Source organism: Anomaloglossus baeobatrachus, chromosome 2 (genome assembly GCF_048569485.1).
Source record: "Anomaloglossus baeobatrachus isolate aAnoBae1 chromosome 2, aAnoBae1.hap1, whole genome shotgun sequence".
Lineage (NCBI taxonomy): Eukaryota > Metazoa > Chordata > Amphibia > Anura > Aromobatidae > Anomaloglossus > Anomaloglossus baeobatrachus.
In genome coordinates, this window is record NC_134354.1 from 320428525 (window position 1) to 320454236 (window position 25712).

The 25712-nt window shown below is 48.9% G+C and overlaps 1 long non-coding RNA gene across 1 annotated transcript in view; it reads left to right on the forward strand.

Annotated features, from left to right (window-relative positions):
- LOC142289929 (uncharacterized) overlaps positions 1-25712 on the forward strand; it is a 439890-nt gene that overhangs the window by 158959 nt on the left and 255219 nt on the right. The window lies entirely within an intron of this gene.

A 25712-nucleotide genomic window follows, 5' to 3' on the forward strand; every position in this document is an offset into this window, starting at 1 on the left:
TAGATCTTGTTATCCCTTCCGCATATGACTCGTCCTGTACTTCCTCCCCTTCCTCTTGTCCCACCACCTGACTCCGAATACTGTTTAGAGTGTGCTCCAGCATGTAAATGACCGGAATGGTCATGCTGATAATGGGATCATCAGTGCTAAACATCTTCTTCGCCATTTCGAAACTGTGCAGAAGGGTGCATAGGTCCTTGATCTGACACCACTCCAGCAGCGTGATCTGCCCCACCTCTGGATCTCATTGGGCCAGGCTATACTTCATAACGTATTGCAGCAGGGCTCGTCGGAGCTGAAACAGTTGCTGCAACATGTGCAGATTCAAATTCTTGCGTGTCGGCACATCGCATTTCAGATGGTGAAACGGCAGGCCGAAAGACTTCTGGAGCGATGCAAGTCATTGAGCTGCGGGGTGTGAACGGCGAAAGTAAGCACACAGCGAACGTGCCCTCTGCAGAAGCCCATGTAGGCCTGGATAGTGGTTTAAAAATTGCTGGACAACCAGGTTCAACACGTGAGCCATACAAGGCACGTGTGTCGCATTGCCCGGCAAAGGGCCACACCCAGGTTTGCAGCATTGTCGCACATGGCCTTCCCTGGCTGCAAGTTGAGTGGAGACAACCATTGATGAAACTTGGTCCCCAGAGCTAATTGTCCACAACTACTCAGCGGTGTGACTCACATTTCCCAGACATTTCAAAGTAAAGAGTCGACCGCCTGATGCCATTGAGCTCTGGTGCCAGCATAGTAAGGAGGTGTGTGGGATTCCTTGTGCGCAGTTACAGCATGGGTGGCCTTACCAGACAGGATTTGGGCCGAGGTGGAGGACCGAAATGAGGTTGAGGAGGCAGAGCAGTGGAGGAACTTCTACATACAGAGGATTGATGCACAACTCGTGGGGACGGCAAGACTTGTACAGCAGACCCTCTCCATCTCTCACCATAGTTGCCCAGTCAGCGACATGTAATGCCCCTGTCCATGCTTACTGTTCCAAGTATCTGTTGTGAAATGCACCCTGTCACACACACAGTTTCTCAAGGAAGCGGTAATGTTGTGTGCAACATGCTGGTGTAGCGCAGGCACATCATTCTTGGAGAAGTAGTGGCGACTGGGCATCTGGTACTGGGGCACTGCGATGGACATAAGGTCTCAAAAATCCTCTGTGTCGACTGGGCAGCATTTCTGTAGCCAACAGCTTGCAGATGCTGAAAGTCAACCTCTTAGGCATGTCATGCCCTTCTATAATCATGTAAAACACAGCAAGGGGACTCCAACAAGACTCTCCATTTTTTCTAAAAATTTGGCCACAGACACCACTTAAGTGATATCAATTGTCCCACAGTTGCAAACTTAAAATGGTTATTTGCATGAAGCACATTCAAAAATCCACAAGCTTTTAGTTTTCCCAGGATGACACAGGGGTAGAAAAGTCCTTGCGGATCCATGATTTGTTCATCTTGATGAACGTTAGTCTGTCCACATTGTCACTGGACAGACGCGCGCGCTTATCTGTCAGCACACCTCCAGCAGCACTGAATACACGTTCCAAGAGAACGCTGGCTGCGGGACATGACAAGATCCCCAAGGCGTAAGTGGCGAGCTTAGGCCATTTTTCCAGATTGGAAGTCCAAAATGAGCAAGGTTCAAGTTGCACAGTCATGGCATCGATGTTCACTTGCAGATACTCCTATATCTGTGTCTCCTCCTCCTTTTACTCATCCAGCTCTTTTCTGTCAGCATGAGTATTTGTACTTGTCACTTTTCCACGTGTTTGTGGTGTCTTGTGAGTTGTTTGTCACCTTTTGGACATCTTAAAAGGTGTTTTCTATGTATTTCTATGTGTTTGTGTTTGCCTGCCATTGTTTTCAATGGGGTTCGAAGGTGTTCGTCAAACGTTCGTCGACACACCCGCCGTTAGACGAACCGAACTCGAACACTAGGGGGTGTGGCTCATCTCTACTGATGACGAGGTTAGGTTGCGACTTCCTGGACAGAGACTGAGTACTGGAAGCACGTCAACAACTGCATCCTCAGCCACAACTCTGCCACTGAGCAGAAGTCGTGGTGGCTCTGCAGGTCGCATGGGTTGTAAGCCATGCTTAGCCTGGGCCTTTTTTGACATCGCAAAGGATCACCCAACTCGTGTCATGTGTAAGATTTGTCACCAATGTGTAAGTAAAGGCCAAAAACTCACTAGTTTGAGTACTTCGTCCATGAACCGTCACATGGATATGATGTGATCGGGTGAGGGTGCATTGATGACCTTTATCCACTGTGAATGCAAGATACTTATTTGCCATTCATTGTATGCATTGTTATTGACATGTAAAAGGGTAAGAGTGTATAAATGACCTTTATTCACTGTAAATGCAAAAGGCTTATTTACTGTCTATTGTATGCATTGTTGCTGACTACCCACAATGGGCCGCTGTTTTGCATCTGCCTTTGACTGCTTGGTCACTATAGCAACAGCAAAACTGTCTTCAGCTGTGGACTTGGAGACCGGAGGAGGTGCTATATGTGAGATGACGGAAAAGCGAAAGGTGTGCGTAACAGAAAGGAGCCGCTGCTGCTGAACTGTGTGGTTTGCCTTCCCACTGTTATCATCTGCTTTATCTTTGAGGCTTCAGCAAATAAGGGTATTCAGGGGGGTTAATGGGTTTTGTCTATGTTTAGGTAGATATGTTGTAAGCTCTTGTGCTGTGCCACTAGTAGGTTGTGTTTGCGCGCGCGCTCGCACACACACACGCACACTTACTCCTGCTACCCCGAGGGATTACCAGGTATTAAGCGAATGTTTAGACAGTCCCTTGATTAGGCAAAGGTTGTTGAGAAGGCGGTATAAATTGCCATTACGATTGGCACAGCATAGGGGTGTAGGCTTTTGACCTTGTGAATAGATTGTTCTATTCTTTCTGTTTTATGCATGTTTGTTTGTTTTAATTTACCAAAACAAAAAAAACCAATCATTTATCGACCCAACCTCCTAGAGTCCGTTTCCTGGTGCGTGGTTTAGCTGTATACTGGGGAGCCCACCCTGAACATGACTTTCAATGAAGCATATGTCGCAGTGATAAGTTCAATGTGCTATAATAATAATATCATAATAAGTTTTGTTTCTATAGCGCCAACATATTCCGCAGTGCTTTACAATTCAGAGGGGACATGTACAGACAATGAGACAATACAAAATAACAAAATTAAGATACCAGGAGGAGTGAGGGCCCTGCTCGTTAACTTACAGTCTATGAGGAAATAGGGGAGGCACAAAAGGTGAATGGGGGGGAGAAAAGCTTGTTATATATGGTCCAGTATAAAACAGCCAAGCAAAAGGTATGAACAATAGTGTGGTAACAATTAAAAAATAACTTTTAATAACTAATTATAATATTTTCCACACATGACATATACGGTTGTAAAACCAACCTAAAAATGTGATTGGAGCAAGTGCTATAAAAAGCTCCCACTATTACCAAAAGGACAAAAAAACGGTGAGGGATTCACTCACCGTACATAAGGATATTAGAGGTGACAAAAATTGGACAATTGTCACACCAATGTGTACACCAAGATATAAATCACATTGAACATACCCTACAGTGTTAGGAATATCACCAAAACCATTGGTCAAACATCAATGCGGTAAATATGGCAAAATCAATGTTGTCCAATAGAGGGGGGGGGCAGAAACAACAGCCTCACAATACCCCTCAATGGCAATGTGTCGCCCACCTGTAGCGGTCGCCTCTGGGACGTTACTCCACCTTCCGAAACGCCACAGGGGCTACACTTGGTCACTTATTGCAACAGGTATGTCAGGTTTATGTACATGGGAGTCGTGACGCCACTCACGGTTTTGAGTCTGGATGGTGTGGCCTCCCGTGAGTGAGGCTGGCCCCAGGGGCTCGGGTATGTGTGTGTAGAACCAGAGGTTGCAGAATAACTCAGTCTCAGTCAGAAATGTCTTTCAATTTGTTTACTCACTCTCTGATGGTATAGTGAAGCAACCCGGGCGATGCTGAGATGGACCAGGTGGAACCAGGAACTCCTTCAGGCTGTTCTGAGGGTAACTGTTAACTCGCCTTCCTAGCACTTCTTTTGTTTCGGATAAACCCCTGACTTGCAGTATTGTGGGATTCATCCAGGGAAGTCGCTACTGCTTTTCCTCCTCTTTCTGGCCCGTTTGCCAACAGCGTGGACCAGGTGAGATGGCTTCTGGCCCTATCTCCTTATGGGTCCCCCTGTTGTTGCTGAGGCTCGAACTCTGTATTTTTGGTGAAGAACCTCTAGTCCCCTCACTAGCAGGTTTAGCAGATCAGTAGATGGATGTCCGCTCTAGGGACCTGTTCCCTGTGCGTGCTTAGTCACCAGCAGTCCCCGTACTCGACTGCCTCTCTTCAGGTGTCTTTCAGACCGACTTTCTGGTCACTGTACTCCCCCCCCGTGCCGCTAGCAGCAACTACATGTGCAGGGTCTGACTAGCGTGTCTGTACGTCTACTTCATTCAGCAACTTCTGTACACTGCCCCCAGACTGGCTTGCTCCTCCTCCTTTTCTGACTGCCACTACAACCTAGCTTCCAGCCCCTCCACTACACCCCTTGACAGGAATTGTAAGCTAACCCCTTCAGAGGCTACCCAAGGGTCCCTTCTAATGGTGTGGAGACCTAGTTACTATGTGTCTGTGTGTACACACCCCATTCTGGCCTTTTGGAATTACCTGGAAGCACTGTCCCAGTATGGGTGCAGTACTCTGTGGTGCCTGACCAGGTCAGGGGTGCCACATTCCCCCTTGGTTATCATCAGCAAGTCCTCGGGCTGCAAAGACAAGAGACAAGGTAAAATACAACTTTTCCCACACAGGTGAGGGTTATTTACTTTCACAACATACCAGGTACCATTCCACCACCACCCACCACCCAGAAGTCCGGTTCATACCCAAAAAAACTTCCAGGAGGCAGGTCACTGGTCCCTTTGGTGACCAGGTCTGGGCCAGCTCTATCCCAGACCTTTCCTCCAATCTTCCTCTCCTGAGGAGGGTGGTGTAAGGAAGGCCCCATAAACAGGCATACCCGCTTCCGAGTGTTGGAGGGCAGGCCCCATAAACAGGCGTGCCCCCTTGGTGGTGTAGAGCCATGCTTCTCAACAGGCAGACTCTGTGAGTTGGTAGCGCTGAGGTAACTTTTTACAATACGAGAGTTTGTGGCTATAGCCAGTTCATAGCCTGTGGTCCATATTTAAAGTAAAGCACAAAACCTGGTACTAAATAAATATTCAAACAGTTTGCGCAAAAGTCCTTGCGGGCACATATCCTTGAACATTACTTAACTTTAAAACAGGTTAAACAGTACTTTTCATAAAGACATTTTAAACTAACTTCCTTCTAAACTGTACTTTCTCTATACTGTATTGAGAGCTGACCAAAGTTGCTGCGGTTTGATCTACGCAGTACTATGCTGTCATCTGTCTGAGGTTGTGCCCTCCCACTCGGTGTATGTGTCTCAATGTGAGTGATGGGTGTACTGGGTGCTGATATCTGTATACTGTCGTCTGATTCAGCTTCACCCGACTCTTCTAGGTTCTGAACAGGTTCTTCTTGTCCTCTAACTTCTTCTCTGGGTTGAGGGAAGGTGATTTCTGGGATTACAATGACTCCATTGTATTGAGGCCAACTTGCAGGAAAATCTCCAAGCACAGTATGGATCATCTTCTCTTTGTTCTTCAACTGGAGAAGGGTTGCGGACTTCCTCAGGGATTCTTAGCTGTTCAGAGCATCTCTTAAGGTGGTCTCTGGAAACCACTGCCGTCGTCTTTCCTCTATCTTTGCTGATGAGGCATGTCTTCTCACGGTTAGGTGTTAACGGTAGCACGGTGTAGGGTTCAGCTTCCCAATGATTGTCGAGTTTGATTCCTTCTCTTTCTCTTGAGGACCACTTCTCCAGGCATCAAACGAGTAGCAGTTGCTTTCTGATTGTAGGCTTTTTCTTGTCTCTCCCGTTGCTGAGTCAAGCTTTGCTCCACACACTCTTGTACTCTATTGTACTGGGCCTGGCAGGTGGTATCCCAGTCAGCACCTTGTAGAGGGTCTTCTGGGGTCTCAATTCCCTTTTCCAGATCCACTGGCAATCTTCCAGGTCTGGCCCTCATCAGATATAATGGTGTGCAGTTTGTGGAACTCACGGGGATGTTGTTCTACATGTCCTCCAGGTCAGGCAGCTTCTCTGACCACTGGCATCTTTCTTCCAGTGGTAGAGTTTTCAGGAGGTCGAGAACAATGTGATTCATCTTCTCACACATGCCATTGGTCTGAGGATAAGGCGTGGTACGGATCTTCATGCAACCAAAAAGGTTACAAAACTCCTTGAACACCTCAGCTTCAAAGCCTGGGCCTTGGTCAGTGAGCACTTGGTCTGGATAGCCATGTGGTCTACAGAAATGGGCTTGGAAAGCTCTGGCTGCAGTCTGGCCCGTCAAGTCCTTGACTGGTACGACCACCAGGAACCTAGAGTAATGATCCACCATGGTGAGGGCATAAGTGTAGCCTTGTCTGCTGGGTGCCCACATGGAACTCTGCACACATGGCCCTGCTAGGCTCCGCCCACCTGGCACTTCGCACACATTACCCTGCTAGGCTTACCTGCGGTGATGGAAGTCCTGCTCTCCCGACCTCAGCGCTGACACGGTCTTTCATGGCCGCCGCTTCACATCTCTCACTGCAGCCCGAGACTGTCACTAGCGGTGATGTCACGGGCTCTCGCGATACTTGGCTGTGAAGTCGGCGGTCATAGAAGTCAGTGACAGTGCTGCTGTCAGCAGTGCAGGAGATCGTCACCACAGGTAATGTACCTCGCTATCCTCCTGACAGCAGCACTCGGCATCCCCTGCAGTGACCTGGGCTGACCTTCTGATGTTAGCTCAGGTCACTGCATTGCTCTCCCAACCAATGGGGAACATTCTGTTCTTCATTGGCTGGGACAGCGACTATGCTATGCATCGTCATGGGAACCCCTTGAATTACAGCAGACCTGGATTTGTTTTTCTTTCTAACAAATTGGTGAAAGATGGAATGTGTTGGGAAGTGTTTTTTCAAATAAAAATGTGTTTGTCGTCTACTTTTTTTTTTTTTATTACTGACTGGGTTGGTGATGTTGGGTATCTGATAGATGCGTGACCTCACCAACCCCAGGGCTTGATGCCAGGTGACATTACACATCTGGTATTAACCCCATATATTACCCCGTTTGCCACCGCACCAGGGCACAAGATGAGCTGGGGCGAAGCACCAGGATTGGCACATCTGATGGATGCGCCACTTCTGGGGCGGCTGCGGCCTGCTATTTTTAGGCTGGGGAGAGTCCAGTAACCATGGACCTCCCTAGTCCGGGAATATCAGACCCCAGCTGTCTGCTTTACCTTGGCTGGTGATCCAATTTGGGGGGACCCCCACGTGGTTTTTTTTATTTTTTATTATTATTATTATTATTTAATTTAAAATGACCGCTTGGGGTGCCCTCAGTTTTGGATTACCAGCCAAGGTGAAGCTGCCAGCTGTGGTCTGCAGGCTGCAGCCGTCTGCTTTACATTAGCTGGCTACAAAAATAGGGGGAATCCCACGTCATATTTTATTAAATTTATTTATTTTTTTGGTAAATACAAGGCTAAGCACCCCTTAGTGCCACATGAAAGGCACCAAAGGGTGCAAAATTACAAAATGCAGAAGAGTGGGACATTATGTGTCTTTCTGCCATTTTAATGACAGAAAAGACTGATATGAAGTGTACAAGCACAGGAAACTAACCAGAGCGCCCTACGCTGTGAAAGCCAGTAGAAAATGGCACTGGAGTGAACATGTAGGAATGTCAGGCAATAGTATTGATCACAGGACACGGCACAAGGGGGACCTGAGCACCTAGCTTTTAAGACAAGGCTTACAAGACACGTTGATCAGGCCTCGCCCACATGGTTGAAGCTATGGATCATGGGTAAATTTATGTATTTTCCCTCCTTCAGTTTTTTGGCAGTACGCCAAAAAAACAGAAGGCACACGGATGACAAACGGATGACATACGGACCGTATACGTGTCATGCCTCAGGACCGCTCCGTACCCACTGATCCGGTCGCACCATCCCGGCACCACTCCTTACCCACTGATCCGGTCGCACCTTCACGGCACCGCTCCTTACCCACTGATCCGGTCGCACCTGCACAGCAACGCTCCTTACCCACTGATTCGGTTGCACCATCCCGGCACCACTCCTTACCCACTGATCCGGTCGCACCTGCACGGCACCACTCCTTACTCACTGATCTGGTCGCACCTGCACGGCACTGCTCCTTACCCACTGATCCGGTCCGCGTGTCCACCGGTCACGGCTCCCGCTCATGCTTTCCTGTGTCCTGTCCCCAGTCTCATGTGTCTGACTCATGCTTCTGTATAGGGTCGGGCCGCGCCCACTCATCTGGTCTTATGGGCCCAGCACTGCTGCAGCAGGATATGACATGAGGCTGTGCTGGGTATATAAGACTGGCCTTGCCATGTGGGCGAGGCCTGATCAACGTGTCTTGTAAGCCTTGTCTTAAAAGCTAGGTGCTCAGGTCCCCCTTGTGCCGTGTCCTGTGATCAATACTATTGCCTGACATTCCTACCCGGCACCTGTGCCGGATTCCTGCACTGTCTCCATGAACTCTGAAGCCCCAGTGACTGTTCCACCCATCCCCTGTGGGACGCAGTCCCTGCCACGCTAGTGCTCCGGCTAACGTGCACCCAGGCCTCCGGTGGGGTGCACGGCTCAGTGGATACACCACCCGGACCTAACAATACGGAACGGAAAACGGATGCCACACGGATGCACCCGTGAAAAAAACGGACCGTTTTTTGCGGACCGCAAAAACAGATCGGTCGTGTGAATGTAGCCTTATTCTAATCTGCCGTTTATAAACAGCAGGCAGAAATAAGTGAATAGCGCCTCCCGACATCAGAAAATCTCCGGGGATCATGATTCAGGCCGTTTTTTCCGATCCCAGCTCACGTGATCACCGGTATATACCGTATACAGGTGATCACGTTACAGTAAATGACAGCGCCGGTAAAAAATTATTTATCTCCCATCTGGCATGAACAAACATGTCAGATGGGAGATAAATCTCCTCCCCGGTCCCCCGGTGTCGCCAAACTGCCCCCCTCCCCCCTCCCAGAAATCCAAGATGGTCGCGCGCACAGCAGTGCGCCGGCCGCATTCACCCTACTCCTCTGATTTCTGTTGCATGTACCATGACACATGCGACAGAAAACTCCTCCCCAGGCCCTGCCAGGTCACCCCCTATAACCCCACCGGTGTTCCCTGGTGTCCCACGGTACCTGTGCAGTGTTGATCCCCCGCGGTCCCCTCCTTCACAATAGACGCTGCTGCATGCACAGAGCGGCTGTCAGCTCAGCTTCCTGTGTCCAGACACAGTGAGTGGTGGTAACCATGCATCTGTAAGCTACTGCAATGCCATGCTCATGAGGTAAGGAACATAGTTGATCAGGAGAGCTATACTACATTTCCAAATGGAGGTATTTGATTTTATAGTTGCCCTGCTGAACGACTACCAAACATGAGTCCGTTATACGCCACAAGAAAACATGTCTAAATAGCGAGCTCTGTTGTTTAGTATTCATTCAGCTGGATAACTGGACTTAAAGGGGTATTCCATCTCCAAGATCCTATCCCCAATATATAGTAGGTGGAATAGCAATATTATCAGCAAATACCAATATTTGGAAACGTAGAATAGTTCTCCTGATTAGGCACGCCCTTACCTCATGAGCAGGGCATTGCAGCTTTGGTAGCAACAGTTACGACATGGACTCTGCTGCTGTGGACCCGGGGAGAGTGGATGCAGATTCATTGCACCCACACTGCTCACATGGAGGGTCTGCACTCCTAGAAAATGGGGGATACGTTCCCTGAACGTGTCCCCCCCATATTCTAGATGGTCCAGAGTCATCGTGGGACCCCTTTATATTTTTTTCCTTACAATAAATTGGTGAAAGAGGGAATGTTTTGGGGAGTGTTTTTTCAAATACATATTTTTTGGCTATTTTTTTTTTTTTGTTCTGACAGTTTGTGATGTCGGGTATCTAATAGATGCCATGGCATCACAAACTGCTGGGCTTGATGTCAGGTGACTTTACAGCTAGCATCAACCCCATTTATTACCCCGTTTGCGACTGCACCAGGACACGGGATGAGCTGGGGTGAAGCGCCAGAATTGGCGCATCTAGTGGATGAGCCACTTCTGGGGTGCCTGCGGCCTGCTATTTTTAGGCTGTGAAGGCCCAATAACTATGGACCTTCCCACCCTGAGAATACCAGACCACAGCTGTCCGCTTTACTTTGGCTGGTGATCCAATTTGAGGGGGACCCTACTTTTTTTTTGTAATTATTAATATTTATAAAATATATATATAAAAAAAGATCCTGGGGTGACCTCCACATTGGATCCCCAACCACGGTAAAGCTGCCAGCTGTGGTTTTTAGGCTACAGCCGTCTGCTTTACCCTAGCTGGCTATCAAAAATGGGGGGACCCAACATCATTTTTTTTAACTATTTTTTAAATAAAAAAAATTAATGGGCTTCCCAGTATTTTGATTGCCAGCCGAGGTAACGCCAGGCAGATGGGGTGGCAACCCGTAGCCGTCTGCTTTATCTGCGCTGAGAATCAAAAATACCGCGGAGCGCTACGTCATTTTTTTTAAAGATTTATTTTTACAGCACTGTGATGTCCATCAATCAAAATACAGGGAAGCCCTTTTTGTTTTTAGTTATTTAAATAAATAATTAAAAAATATATATATGGGCTCCCGCTGCATTTTTTGTATTGCTAGCTAAGGGTAATCCAAGCAGCTACTGGATGCTAGCCCCCACTGCTTGGTGTTACCTTCACTGGCAATGGAAAATCCAGGGAAGCATTTTTTATTTTTTTTGCCAAAAAAGTACAAACAAAATGATGGGAGCTTCGCCATATTTTTGTATCAGGTACAGCAGGCAGGTACGGCTGCCTCAAAACCCCCAGCTGCCTATTTGGCTGGGAACCAAAAATATAGGGAAGCCCTTTTTTTACTTAATTCATGAATTTTATGAAATAATTAAAAAAAAAACGACATAGGCTTCGCCCCATTTTTTTGTCCAGCCGGGTACAGCTAGACAGCTGGGGATTGGATCCGCAGCACAGGTTAGCCCGAGGTTTCTGGGCCCCTCTGCTGCAAATTGCAGTCCGCAGTCCGCAATATAAGCGAGGGGGAGGTGTGTGTCTATATGTAAAATCATCCTTAAAACCCATCCTGCGTGACAACATATGTGAGGGTACTGAGAATGTAGAGTCCCTATGGGTGGAGATAAGGGGGGGGAGAGTGAATAATAAAATACTGATAGGGGTGTGTTATAAGACGCCGAATATTATGGAAGAGGTAGAGAATCTCCTCATAAAGCAAATTGATAAAGCAGCGAGTCTCGGAGAGGTAATTATTATGGGGGACTTTAACTATCCTGATATAAATTGGGGAACAGAAACTTGCAGTTCCAGCAAAGGAAATAGATTTTTGATAACAATGAAAGATAATTACCTTTCACAAATGGTACAGGACCCCACAAGAGGGGGAGCACTACTAGACCTTGTACTAACCAATAGGCCAGACCGCATATCAAATATACAAGTTGGGGGTTACTTGGGGAATAGTGATCACAAAATAATAAGTTTTCATGTATTCTTTAGTAAGATGTCTAGTAGAGGGGCTACAAGGACACTAAACTTCAGGAAAGCAAATTTTAAACGGTTGAGAGATGATCTTAGTGCAATAAACTGGGATGATGTACTAAGTAATAAAAGTACACAAAGCAAATGGGAGACTTTTATGAGCATCCTGAATAGGGCTTGTGCAGAAAATATACCCTATGGGAACAAACATGCTAGAAATAGGAGGAAACCCCTATGGCTAAATAGAGCTGTAAGGGAAGCAATAAAAGAAAAACAGAAAGCCTTAAAAGAATTAAAGAGGGTAGGTAGTGATGAGGCATTATATAATTATAGAAAATTAAATAAAATATGTAAAAAGCAAATTAAGTTAGCTAAGTTTGAGACAGAGAGACTCATTGCGAGAGAAAGTAAAAATAATCCTAAAATATTCTTTAACTACATAAACAGTAAAAAACTGAAAAGCGATAGTGTTGGCCCCCTTAAAAATAGTCTTGGTGAAATGGTGGAAGGGGATGAGGGTAAAGCCAACCTGCTGAATGACTTTTTTTCTACGGTTTTTATACAAGAAAATGCCATGGCAGATGACATGACCAGTGATGCCATAAATTCACCCTTGAATACTACCTGCTTAACCCAGCAGGAAGTACGCCGCCGCCTCAAAATCACTAAGGTTGACAAATCTCCGGGCCCGGATGGCATACACCCCAGAGTACTACAGGAATTGAGTTCTGTGATAGATAGACCATTATTTTTAATCTTCTCAGATTCCTTAATAACAGGGTCGGTACCGCAGGACTGGCGCATAGCAAATGTGGTGCCAATATTCAAAAAGGGGACAAAAACTGAGCCGGGAAATTATAGGCCGGTAAGTTTAACCTCTACGGTTGGTAAAATCCTTGAGGGTTTCTTGAGAGATGCTATACTGGAGTATCTCAAGAAAAATAACCTTATGACAGAGTATCAACATGGGTTTATGAGGGATCGATCCTGTCAAACTAATTTGATCAGCTTCTATGAAGAGGTAAGTTCAAGCCTGGACCAGGGAAATGCAGTGGATGTTGTGTATATGGACTTTTCAAAAGCTTTTGATACGGTGCCACACAAAAGGTTGGTACATAAAATGAGAATAATGGGGATAGGGGAAAATATGTGTAACTGGGTTAAAAACTGGCTCAGTGATAGGAAACAAAGGGTGGTTATTAATGGTACGTACTCGGACTGGGTCTCAGTTCATAGTGGGGTACCACAGGGGTCAGTATTGGGCCCGCTTCTTTTCAACATATTTATAAATGACCTTGTTGGGGGCATGCGGAGTAGAATTTCAATATTTGCAGATGATACTAAACTCTGCAGGGTAATCAATACAGAGGAGGATAATTTTATATTACAGGGAGATTTATGTAAATTGGAGGATTGGGCTGAGAAGTGGCAATTGAAGTTTAATGTAGATAAATGTAAGGTCATGCACTTGGGTAGAGGAAATAACATTTATGATTATGTACTTAATTGTAGAACACTGGGTAAAACAGACACAGAAAAAGACTTGGGTGTATGGGTGGATGGTAAACTTCACTTTAGTGGACAGTGTCAGGCAGCTGCTGCCAGGGCTAATAAAATAATGGGATGTATTAAAAGAGGTATAAGTGTTCATGAAAAAAATATAGTTCTACCTCTGTACAAGTCACTAGTGCGACCGCACTTAGAATACTGTGTACAATTCTGGTCACCGATATATAAGAAGGACATAGCTGAACTGGAGAGGGTGCAGAGAAGAGCCACCAAGATTATTAGAGGAATGGGGGGGCTGCAATACGAAGACAGGTTATTAAACTTGGGGTTATTTAGTCTGGAAAAACGAAGGCTTAGGGGAGATCTAATCACAATGTATAAATATATGAGGGGACAGTACAGAGACCTTTCCAAAGATCTATTTACACCTAGGCCTGCGACTGGAACACGGGGGCATCCGCTACGTCTTGAGGAAAGAAGGTTTAATCATAATCACAGACGAGGATTCTTTACTGTACGAGCAGTGAGACTATGGAACTCTCTGCCGCATGATGTTGTAATGAGTGATTCACTACTAACATTTAAGCAGAGCCTGGATGCCTTTCTTGAAAAATTTAATATTACCAGTTATGTATATTAGATTTTATGACAGGGTATTGATCCAGGGAACTAGTCTGATTGCCGGATGTGGAGTCAGGAAGGAAATTTTTTCCCCATTGGAACTTGTTTGCCACATTGGGGTTTTTTTGCCTTCCTCTGGATCAACATGTTAGGCTACGGGTTGAACTAGATGGACTTAGAGTCTCCCTTCAACCTTAAAAACTATGATACTATGATACTATGATACAGCTAGACAGCTGGGGATTGGATCCGCAGCACAGGTTAGCCCGAGGTTTCTGGGCCCCTCTGCTGCAAATTGCAGTCCGCAGCCACCCCAGAAAATGGCGCTCTCATAGAAGCGCCATCATCTGGCGCTGTATCCAACTCTTCCAACAGCCCTGAAGCCGGGTGGATTGTTGGGTAATCATGAGTTAATACTGGCTTTGTTTTACTAGCTAGTATTAAGTCAGAGATTCTTAATGTCAGGCAAGTTTGACCCGGCCATTAAGAATCTCCAATAAAGGGTTAAAAAAAACACCACACAGAGAAAAAATACTTTAATAGAAATAAATACACAGACACCATGTTTATTACCCCCTGTCACCCCTCCACGATCCATGCTCTTCTGTCTTCTTTCTCCTTCAACACATGCAGCTCTGTCTGCTCCATCAGACAGCACAGCTGCATGGGAGAAAGGACGCTGTGCTCCGTGCAGAAATCACTCAGAGTGACCACAGGCTCCCGGCTGTAAGCGGTGGCATGGGTTGCCATAGCAACGCTGCTCCGATATCACGTGATTCCGGTGCCGCTGCGTGCTGGTAGCGGGACGTCACCGTCACCGCTACCAAGCGCGTTGCTATGGCAATTGTGATCTCCGTTATTGACCGGCTGTGTCAGCCGGTCAGGAGTCGGCTTCTGCGGACACTGGTAACTACGGTAAACATTGTGTAATTTAACAATTACAAATACTGATGGGAATGTTCAAAATATGTTTAACCAGTGTGCAATACAATTCCCTTTAAAAAATCAATTTTATTAGTTCATATAAAAACGCCCAGGTGAAAAAAATCCCAAAAAACTCAAACAATAAAAAGGGAGCTACTATGGATCAGGTACAGCCATATACCCTCAGGTTTCGTAGGCAATAAAATGTCAGACCAGAATTTATTTATGCTATTGTGACCCCAATATGTCACTATGTCTGGCCTTGCCTAACAACGGAGGGTGTGACGCCCTAACTTAGCTGGACGCCCCCGTTCCTCGACGGCTGACCCTCACTCTCCCTACTAAGACCCTACCAATATGATGATAGTTTCTGTACCCAAAACTTTCAATAACATATGGTGTAATACTCCATATTAAACTCAGTAAGAGGAAAAATACCTCAAATCACAACTTTGCAGGCACAGAGCAGGGAACTAGGGGAGCTACTGTGAAAACGGGTACAGCAATAATAACATAACAGAGGCAGATATAAAGAACAAGGCAGTCCCAAGCTCATTTGAGCCAAGGTGCCCCTAATATATCACTATATCTGGCTCTGCCTAACAACGGAGGGTGTGACGCCCTAACGTTACTGGGCGCCCCCGTTCCTCGACGGCTGACCCTCACTCTCCCTAGTCAACCCTGCCAATACAAGGATAGTGCCTGTGCCCGATAATCTCAGTTATCAACATGTAGTATAATACTCCATTTAGAGTCCAATTAAGGGATTAATACCCCAATAGACAAACTTCCAGGTACAGAACACAAACAAAGGACATCTGCTGCCTCAATCAGCTTACAGCATGTCTATCAATATACAATGGGGACAAAAAATGTACTTCCCTCAGTTTGATGCTGTTTACATGGCCTCAACGCGTTTCCCCGCCCGTCATCGGATCATCAGGAAGCCCAAGGGTAATGATAAGAGAATATAAATCCCAGCATCATGTGTTGCTGGGATGCTGGGATTTATATTCTCTTATCATTACCCTTGGGCTTCCTGATGATCCGATGACGGGCGGGGAAACACGTTGAGGCCATGTAAACAGCATCAAACTGAGGGAAGTACATTTTTTGTCCCCATTGTATATTGATAGACATGCTGTAAGCTGATTGAGGCAGCAGATGTCCTTTGTTTGTGTTCTGTACCTGGAAGTTTGTCTATTGGGGTATTAATCCCTTAATTGGACTCTAAATGGAGTATTATACTACATGTTGATAACTGAGATTATTGGGCACAGGCACTATCCTTGTATTGGCAGGGTTGACTAGGGAGAGTGAGGGTCAGCCGTCGAGGAACGGGGGCGCCCAGTAACGTTAGGGCGTCACACCCTCCGTTGTTAGGCAGAGCCAGATATAGTGATATATTAGGGGCACCTTGGCTCAAATGAGCTTGGGACTGCCTTGTTCTTTATATCTGCCTCTGTTATGTTATTATTGCTGTACCCGTTTTCACAGTAGCTCCCCTAGTTCCCTGCTCTGTGCCTGCAAAGTTGTGATTTGAGGTATTTTTCCTCTTACTGAGTTTAATATGGAGTATTACACCATATGTTATTGAAAGTTTTGGGTACAGAAACTATCATCATATTGGTAGGGTCTTAGTAGGGAGAGTGAGGGTCAGCCGTCGAGGAACGGGGGCGTCCAGCTAAGTTAGGGCGTCACACCCTCCGTTGTTAGGCAAGGCCAGACACAGTGACATATTAGGGTCACAATAGCATAAATAAATTCTGGTCTGACATTTTATTGCCTACGAAACCTGAGGGTATATGGCTGTACCTGATCCATAGTAGCTCCCTTTTTATTGTTTGAGTTTTTTGGGATTTTTTTCACCTGGGCGTTTTTATATGAACTAATAAAATTGATTTTTTAAAGGGAATTGTATTGCACACTGGTTAAACATAAACATTGTGTAACCAAGAAGCTTTTTCCTTGGTTACCTGATGTTTACCTTCGTTACCAGCGTCCCCCGCTCTCACGCTGCCAGTGCCGGCTCCCTGCTCCTGCACACATAGCCAGACTACACATCGGGTAAAATTAACCCGATGTGTACTCTGGCTAGGAGTGCAGGGAGCCAGTGCTAAGCGGTGTTCGCTGGTAACCACGGTAAATATCGGGTTGGTTACCTGATATTTACCTTAGTTACCAAGCGCAGCATCGCTTCCACGCGGCGCTGCTGGCTGGGGGCTGGTCACTGGTTGCTGGTGAGATCTGCCTGTGTGACAGCTCACCAGCAACCCGTGTAGCGACGCTCCTGTGATCCCTGCCAGGTCAGGTTGCTGGTGGGATTGCTGGAGCGTTGCTTAGTGTGACGGTACCTTAAGGGAATGGGGAAGCAGAGCGGGGAGTCGACCGTGTGCTAGAGCATGTCGCCGGTACACGGCGATACACAAACATGCACCGTGTAACAGAGAGATGCAATGACAGGTCCTAGCATGATGCGTCATAGTCATGTGACCAGTCTGTAGCCAATGAGATAATAGACATGTGACTGGTCACATGGCTATTTTGACGTCACGATAGGTCCTGCATCACTGCTGGTGTTCCCGGTGGACGCAGCGATTACCGATGGAAAAGCTGCGGGAGACAGAGTGCAGGACGCATCCCGGGGACAGGTAAGTGTTATGGCAACGTTTATTAACTGTATGTGTACATTTATAATGTGTTTTAATGTGTTTGTGATTGCCTCCCATTGTTTCCTATGGGGTTCGAGCAGTTTGCCGAACCGGTTCGCCGAACCAAACTAGAACCAGACCTCCGTTCGGCGAGCCGAACCGCGGCCGGTTCGCTCATCTCTACTAAAGACCTGCTTGTATTCCTGCACGACCCGGTGAATCCCGTGTTTCTGGTAGGTGGGGGTAGAGTCAGTTCCTACATGGAGTTGTTGGCCCCAGTCCTCTAACTGTTTCTGGGAGGTCTCATCCTCTTGTGAGTCAGCTGGCGCCAGGGGACCCACAGGGTGTATAGCGTCATTTGGGCAAGTAAACAGCTTGGCAATAGTAGCGTATCTTGGCAATCTAGCTTCCTCCTCCCCACAGTTCAGCACTCGTACAGGTACCCTTCCCTTGTGTACGTCAACTACCCCTCTGACTGTCAGGACTGTGGGCCAGTGCTGAATGAGTGGGTTCTACTACAGCCTGGTAATCCCGTCATCTGAGACCTAATGCTGCTCTACACCACATCATCATTTCACTCCGTGGGGTATCACAATGGGGTTAGCATCTATCACCCGTACATTACCAATTTCACCGCCAATCTGGTTTACCTGTTGCTTCCTCAGGATGACTCGGATCTCTTTTTGCAAGGCTCTCTGTTGTCCGCCCTCAACACCCTTAGCAATCTGGTGAAGCAACAACAACACTTCTCATAGGCAATTTTCTATGACATTTGTGCCTAAAATAATTTGTGGGTTCCTTTCACTTGCATCATTATCTACAACAATCAGTCCTTGTCTCTTCATTTCCTGCCTTCCTACCCTTATGGTTACCTCTTTGATCCCAACCTGGTCTATAGGTTGTCCATTAGCTGCATAGATGGTTAGGTCAGGGTCCGGTCGCCGGAGATCTTCATCCGACCAAAACCTGCGATAAAGGACATACGGGATTGTCGTTACCTGGGAACCAGTCTCCAATAATGCCAAGGTTGGGATCCCATCCAGGGTGATGGACAGGACCGGTCGTCCACCCACATACTGATCACGGCAGTCAGCTGGACCTGGTTTCTTAAATCTGGGGACTGGCCCTTGGCCCCAGGTTTGGCCTATTTAAAGGACAGACCCTCATGTAATGGCCTGCTTCCTGGCAACGAATAAGGTAAACCTGGCTCACTCTATTAGTAGGTGCTCAGAGAAAATAGAGAACTGAATTATAGAACAAGCTCTGGCACACTCCAAGAATTAGGAAAAAATGTGCTGCTTCAGTATTTTTATTAAATTTGTGCATAAAAAAAGTCCGTTTCGACCATAAGTCAGGTCTTTATCAAGGACAAGTTTTTCTTTTTGATCAAAAGAAATATGTGATGCCCTGGACTAGCCAGGTAGTCACAGACAGGCCCATGCACAAACACCAGTCCCCCAAAAAGGTAACAGCAGCCAACCTAAAAACCCTGAGTCACCCCACTCAGACTTTGACGTTCACACCCGGGGGCAGAGCCAGGAGGTTGGTCATACCCACCGAGGAGATCGGAGGGCCTGAGGCGGGGAAAAAGCAGAGAGTTGAAGAAGGGAGTTGAAGAAGGGAGTTAACGGAGAGGAGTGAGAAGGAGAAACGTCTGTCAGGGATCTGGGTTGTAGCCCGGATACCCTGTGGCCAGGAGGCAGATGGTGGTTGCCGCCTGCAGGATCCGGGAAGACGGCTGGTGGAACCGTAAGGGACCGGGACAGGGTAGTGGCCTGCCGGTACTGAACCGGGGAACCAACTGGAAACTAGAGCACCAGGAGGGGTACTCAGACCCAGAACGAGGTCCAGAAACCACTGGACTACGTCAAATTTACTGATTGAGGTCTGGACCTTAGGTCCTTTCCCGTCCCAGGACCTGAAAGAGGGCAACAGCCCACCGAGGGGGATAGAAAGCCACCCCACAGGCAGAGAGATCCCACGGGCCAGCGCCTGCGGGCAAACGGACTCCACCGACACATACACGCCGGGGAGCGGACTCCCGTCGCTGAAGCGCAGGCAGTCAAAATCTTCAAAAGAGGTGCAGGAGAAAGGCGGGGACCACCAAACCGGGTGGGGGACCAGACGCAGCTGGCTGCGGACACCGACCACCATCCTTTTGGTTTACAAGAGACTCCGGTGTATCTGTCATAGTGAGTACAACAATGCCATCAGGCCATGCGCCGCCCTGCACCGCCCAACAGCCACACACTTCCCAAACAGGTCCCGGGGCCACAATCCCTGCCCACGGAGGGGTTAACATCTTGCTGCACGACCATCTCCCCACGGTGCTCCGTAATTGCAGCGGTGGTGTCTACACCTTCACCATGCCCCGTGGGTGGCGTCACAAACTCAAAACACGGCTCCGGCCATACACCTACCAAACCACCACCCCCATTGAGATCGCCAGCAACCCCTTGCAGAGCGACGTGACCCCTGGGTCCAGAGGCGCTCGAGCCACCCACCAAACGAGCCCGGATCCGAGCAGCTCGGCTGCGGCCGAGCGCGGGGCGGTACAGATAAACATGACAAAAAAATTCTTTTAGATAATGTACAAGGAATGTTATACATTAAGACATTAAACAGAAATTTTCACAATCATTATAAAAGAAATACATGCATTAATTCCATGCTATACAATAGTCTTTTTCATATTGGAGAGCAATAACTGAATAATATGCACAGCCAAATTAAATACATATTTTGCAGGAACTAAGACATTAGTGTTCAATTTCTCAGTAGATCAAGGTGTATTTATCAACAGACATAACACTGAAATGTAAAGCGTTAAATGTCAACCCACCTAAGCACAAACAATAGTGGAAGGTTGCTATGCAATGGCTGTTGCTTCTGGTAAGTATAATATTAAGGTGGAATGCCTGAGACAAATAAATAAAGGAACATGAGAAAACATGAAACATGAATAGTAGATAGAAAAAAATATCAAGGTCCACTGGGAAGTGTCAAGACCAAGGCGGGCTTTGCACACTACGACATCGCAGGTGCGATGTCGGTGGGGTCAAATTGAAAATGACGCACATCCGACATCGTATGCGACATCGTAGTGTGTAAAGCCTAGATGATACGATTAACGAGCGCAAAATCGTCGTAATCGTATCATTGGTGCAGCGTCGGCGTAATCCATAATTACGCTGACGCGACGGTCCGATGTTGTTCCTCGCTACTGAGGCAGCACACATCGCTGTGTGTGAAGCCACAGGAGCGAGGAACATCTCCTACCGGCGTCACTGCGGCTTCCGTAGGATATGCGGAAGGAAGGAGGTGGGCGGGATGTTTACATCCTGCTCATCTCCGCCCCTCCGCCGCTATTGGCCGCCTGCCGTGTGACGTCGCTATGACGCCGCACGACCCGCCCCCTTAGGAAGGAGGCGGGTCGCCGGCCAGAGCGACGGTCGCAGGGCGGGTGAGTGCATGTGAAGCTGGCGTAGCGATAATTTTCGCTACGCCAGCTATCACACGATATCATACCTGCGACGGGGGCGGGGACTATCGCGTGCGACATCGCAGCATCGGCTTGCGATGTCGCAACCTGCAAAGCCGCCCCAAGAGAGGAGACCTTAGAAACCCCCGGGGTATAGGAAAAATATCTACCTTAGGATTCTGATATGGAATACTAGGGACACAACGGTCCTGAAGGAAATGATTTTTGCTCTTTATATCTAAATAAATGAACATAGTACGTGGCTTTATCATGGGTATATAACAACAGTGAATAATCATTTTTCCCCTTCGCCCATGACAGCACCACCTGAGAGATAGGTTCCGCCCACATCAGGACAGGAAACCCACTGATAAAAAGGCGGCACCTCTCCTCCACATCAGTTTTGGTTTCCTGTCCTGATGGGACGATCCCACGGATTCTACCAGGTCCGACCCGGTGTGCAAGCTTGTGTCGCGGGCGGAGGAGGGGACGCTGCGTTCTCCCACTGCTCGGGTCCGGCTGCTGCTGCTGCTGCTCGGTGGTGGCTCGAGCGGTGGGCCGGATCCCGGGGACTCGAGCGGCGTTCCTCGCCCGTGAGTGAAAAGGGGTTTGGTTTTGGGGATTGATTGTCCGTGACGCCACCCACGGTTGTGGTGAGGTTGTGACATCACCGCTGCCCTGGGTGGGTATCCCGGGAGCGGTGACAGGGAGCAGCTTGGATGTTGGTTCTCCCCTCCGTGGGTAGGGGGTTGGTTGTCCTGGGGCCCGGTGATGGGGTAGTGATGGTTAGCAGGCGGGTTACGGGGCCTGGTGAGGTGCAGGGTCGCGGGGGCAGCGCTGTGCCGTACGGCACTGTGGTACTCACTCAGCCAATGATGAGGACACAGTTCTCGGTAAAACACACGGCTGGATGGACGGGTCCCACAGATGGCTGCGGTGTTTCTCCTCCCGGCAGGTTGATGGTGACTGCCTTTCCCTGCACCTGTGTAACGTGTACGGTTCTAATGGGTTCCCACCGGTAACCCGCTCCCCAGCTTGAATGGGTGCTGAAGGAGCCCCTTTTTCCCGCAGGCTCTGGCCCTGGGAACTTTAGCCTTGGCGGTGACTGTGTTTCCCTCTCTCGGTTGGACTGTTGCCTTCTGTCGGGACTTGGCTGCTGGGAAACCCAGGAGGTTTCCTTCGCTAACGGATTTGGCAAATTCACGGCGACTCCTAGCCTTGCCGGGGTCCGTAAGCCCCTGCCGGATGATGCTGGCTTCTCTTTGTGTACCGGTCCGGTACCGCCGGGCCACCGCCCATCCACGGTCCTTACGGCTGGCTCCAATAGGCCACTCCTGCAGACGGTCACCACCGTCTGCCAACCTTGCTGATCCGTCCGGGCCACACACCCGGACCAACTTCAGGCTTCTCTACTGCCACTCTCCTCCTTCCACTTGTACTTCCAAAACTAATCTGCCCTACTTTTCCCATCTCCAGGACTGTGAACTCCTCGTTGGGCGGGGCCAACCACCTGGCCCACCCCCTGGTGTGGACATCAGCCCCTGGAGGAAGGCAACAAGGGTTTTTGTCTGACTTCGGTGTGCCTGAACGGGAGTGTGGGGTATGTTGGTGTTGTGCTTGTGACGTCCTGGCTTGTCCAGGGTGCCACATTCCCCCTTAGTAAAATGCAGACCGTCCGCGGGCTGCCCGTCCATCACCGTTTTTATTTTCACAAGCTGGAAAAGATAAAACGGTAAACATATTACAAGTATAATAACATCTTCCCACATCGGGAGGCATGGTACTTAAATGTTGCTAAAACTGTTGCGGCTTCCGCTCTCTCCCACCCAAGTAACCTGGCCTTGATGCTGCCCCTAAGCAAACAGGCAGCACCCCTTGACCCCAGTCCAGCACAAGTTACCCGAGCGGGTTCTGTCCTTTTCAGGGGACCCACGTCCATGGGGAAGCCCTGAAACCACCAGAGGATCGCCACCGGTTGCGGTAGTGGCAGGCCTGGGCCATCACTTCCCTCCAAGCCCATCCTCCAAATCAGCCTCTCCAGAGGCGGTAACGGTTTAGCCATAAAAACATCATTTTTATTTACAGACCACAAGTTCGTGGTTGCCCTGCCAGTTCTCGGGCTTGTCCATAGTAGTTCCTACGCAGTGGTTTGTAAGGGGTCCCAACGGGGACCAGTTGCCGGCAACAACCGGTGCAAATCAGGACTTCAATCAGGTGACTCTTCGGTTAATCATTCACTTATCATTCATTTTCAACTTTTAAGTGAAAGTGAGTGTTAAATGCAGAGGTAGTGGGACTTGCTTGGCACAAGTGGGACACAAAATTAGTATAAGAGACATTTTTTGGATGCCACTTATGTTTAGCACTGTTTGCTATAAGAATAGCGTAGTAAAATGTGCATGAGGGTAGAATGTAGAAGTTATGGGACTTGCTTGGCACCAGGGGGACACTAAATTAGTATAGCAGACACTTTGTGGTTGCCATTAATTTTCAGCACTGTTTGTTATAAAAATAGCATAGCAAAATGTGCATGAGGGTAAAATGTAGAGGTGATGGGACTTGCTTGGCAAAAGTGGGACACAAAGTTAGTATAGCAGACACTTTTTGGATGCCACTTATGTTCAGCACTGTTTGATGTAAGAATAGCGTAACAAAATGTGCATAAGGGTTGAATGCAGAGGTGCTCGGACTTGCTTGGCACCAGAGAGACACAAAATTAGTATAGCAGACACTTTGTGAATGCCACTAATTTTCAGCACTGTTTGCTATTAAAATAGCTAAGCAAAATGTGCATGAGGGTTGAATACAGAGGTGGTGGGACTTGCTTGGCACAAGTGAGACACAAAATTAGTAGAGGAGACGCTTTTTGGATGCCACTTATGTTCAGCACTGTTTGCTATAAGAATAGCGTAGTAAAATGTGCATTAGGGTTCAATGCAGAGGTGCTGGGACTTGATAGGCACCAGTGGGACACTAAAATAGTATAGCAGACACTTTGTGGATGCCACTTATGTACAGCACTGGTTGCTATAAGAATAGCGTAGCAAAATGTGCATAAGGGTAGAATGCAGAGGTGATGGGTCTTGCTTGGCACAAATGGGACACAACATTAGTATAGCAGACACTTTTTGGATGCCATTTATGTTCGGCACTGTTTCCATTCAACCCTTATGCACATTTTCCTACGCTATTCTTATAGCAGAGGTGCTGGGACTTGCTTGGCACCAGTGGGACACAAAATTAGTATAGCAGACACTTTGTGGATGCCAATAATTTTCAGCACTGTTTGCTATAAGAATAGCGTAGCAAAATGTGCATGAGGGTAGAATGCAGAGGTGCTGGGACTTGCTTGGCACCAGTGGGACACAAAATTAGTATACCAGACACTTTTTGGATACCAATAATTTTCAGCACTGTTTGCTATAAAAGTAGCGTAGCAAAAAGACAGCCCGGACTGCTGCCCCAAAGGGGCTCAAGGAAGGGCAACATGACTAAGAGGGATGCTAGGCCAGAGGGTGTAGCAAAGGGTTAAGGTGAGCTATTTTGGGCGGGAAACCAGGAGGTGGGGCTACTGGAGTTATAGGGACATTTGATTGGTTAGGGGTAGGTCAGTGTGGGTTAGTATATATAGGGCAGACTGTTGGGGGGTTGGTCATTCGGCACCTGGAAGAAGTCTGGAATCGATGGTCCGGTGACGTCGGCGGCGCTGAAGATGGGACCCATCTGCCTCCGAAGCGGCAGCGACTCCTGAGCGCCTCAGCCCTGGGATGACTGCAAGGAGCCGGCGATGGGAGAGGAGCCCCAGCGGAGGATCCACGGCAGCGGTGGCGGCGGCGGATCCAGGAGACGGGACATCGCGGGGCCTGGGCCGGAAGTCGGGCGCAGGCTGAAAGGCTGCGGGGCGGTGAGTGCTGTAGCCGGCTCCCCTCCATTTCCGGGTCGCAGTGGCCAGTGGTGACGTGCATGTTGCGGCTGCGTGACGCGGCGCGGTCACCCGACCCGATGCGGTCGCCTGACCCGCTGCACTCACCCGACCCGCTGCGCTCACCCGACCCGCTGGGCTTCCCCGATCTGCTGGGCTCACCTGCGGCGCTGCGGTCGCGTGGGGCCGGCGCGGTCGCGTGGGGGCGGCGCGGTCACGTGGGGCCGGCGCGGTCATGTGGGCCGGAGCGGTCACGTGGGGCCGGCGCGATCGCATGCTCTTACGTCACATGGCGTCCTGACGTCACAGTCACATGGCTCGGCGGTGCGGTCATGTGACCGGGCGCTGAACCCGGAAGTGCGGCCAGAGCCCAGCAGGACCCTCCGGCGGCAGCAGCAGCAGTGCTCTGGGCGGCAGCGGCACCGAGGATGTCTGAGGGAGGCGGCGACGCAGTGAGTGCAGCGACTAGGGGGTGAGTGACTTCACCGCCCTTCGCTGTTGCGGCGCGGGGTCGGCATGGTGATGGGGGGCGGCGCGGCCACGTGACCCGCGGCGCGGTCATGTGGTCCGGCGTCGCAATCACTTGGCCCCGGCGTCCGGATGAAGTGGTCACGTGGCCCGGCGGTGCGGTCATGTGACCGGATGGCGGACCCGGAAATGCGGCCTGCGTGTCCACGCAGGGCCGGTGAGCGATCCCGGGCAGCAGCGAGGACGTTGGGGGAGGCAACGCCGGGGAGACTACAGCGACGAGGCGGGAGTGACGTCATCGCCTTCTCTGGTGCGGCGCAGGGTCGGCAGGGTGATGTGGCCGGCGCGGCCACGTGACCGGCGGCGCGGTCATGTGGTCCGGCGTCGCAATCAC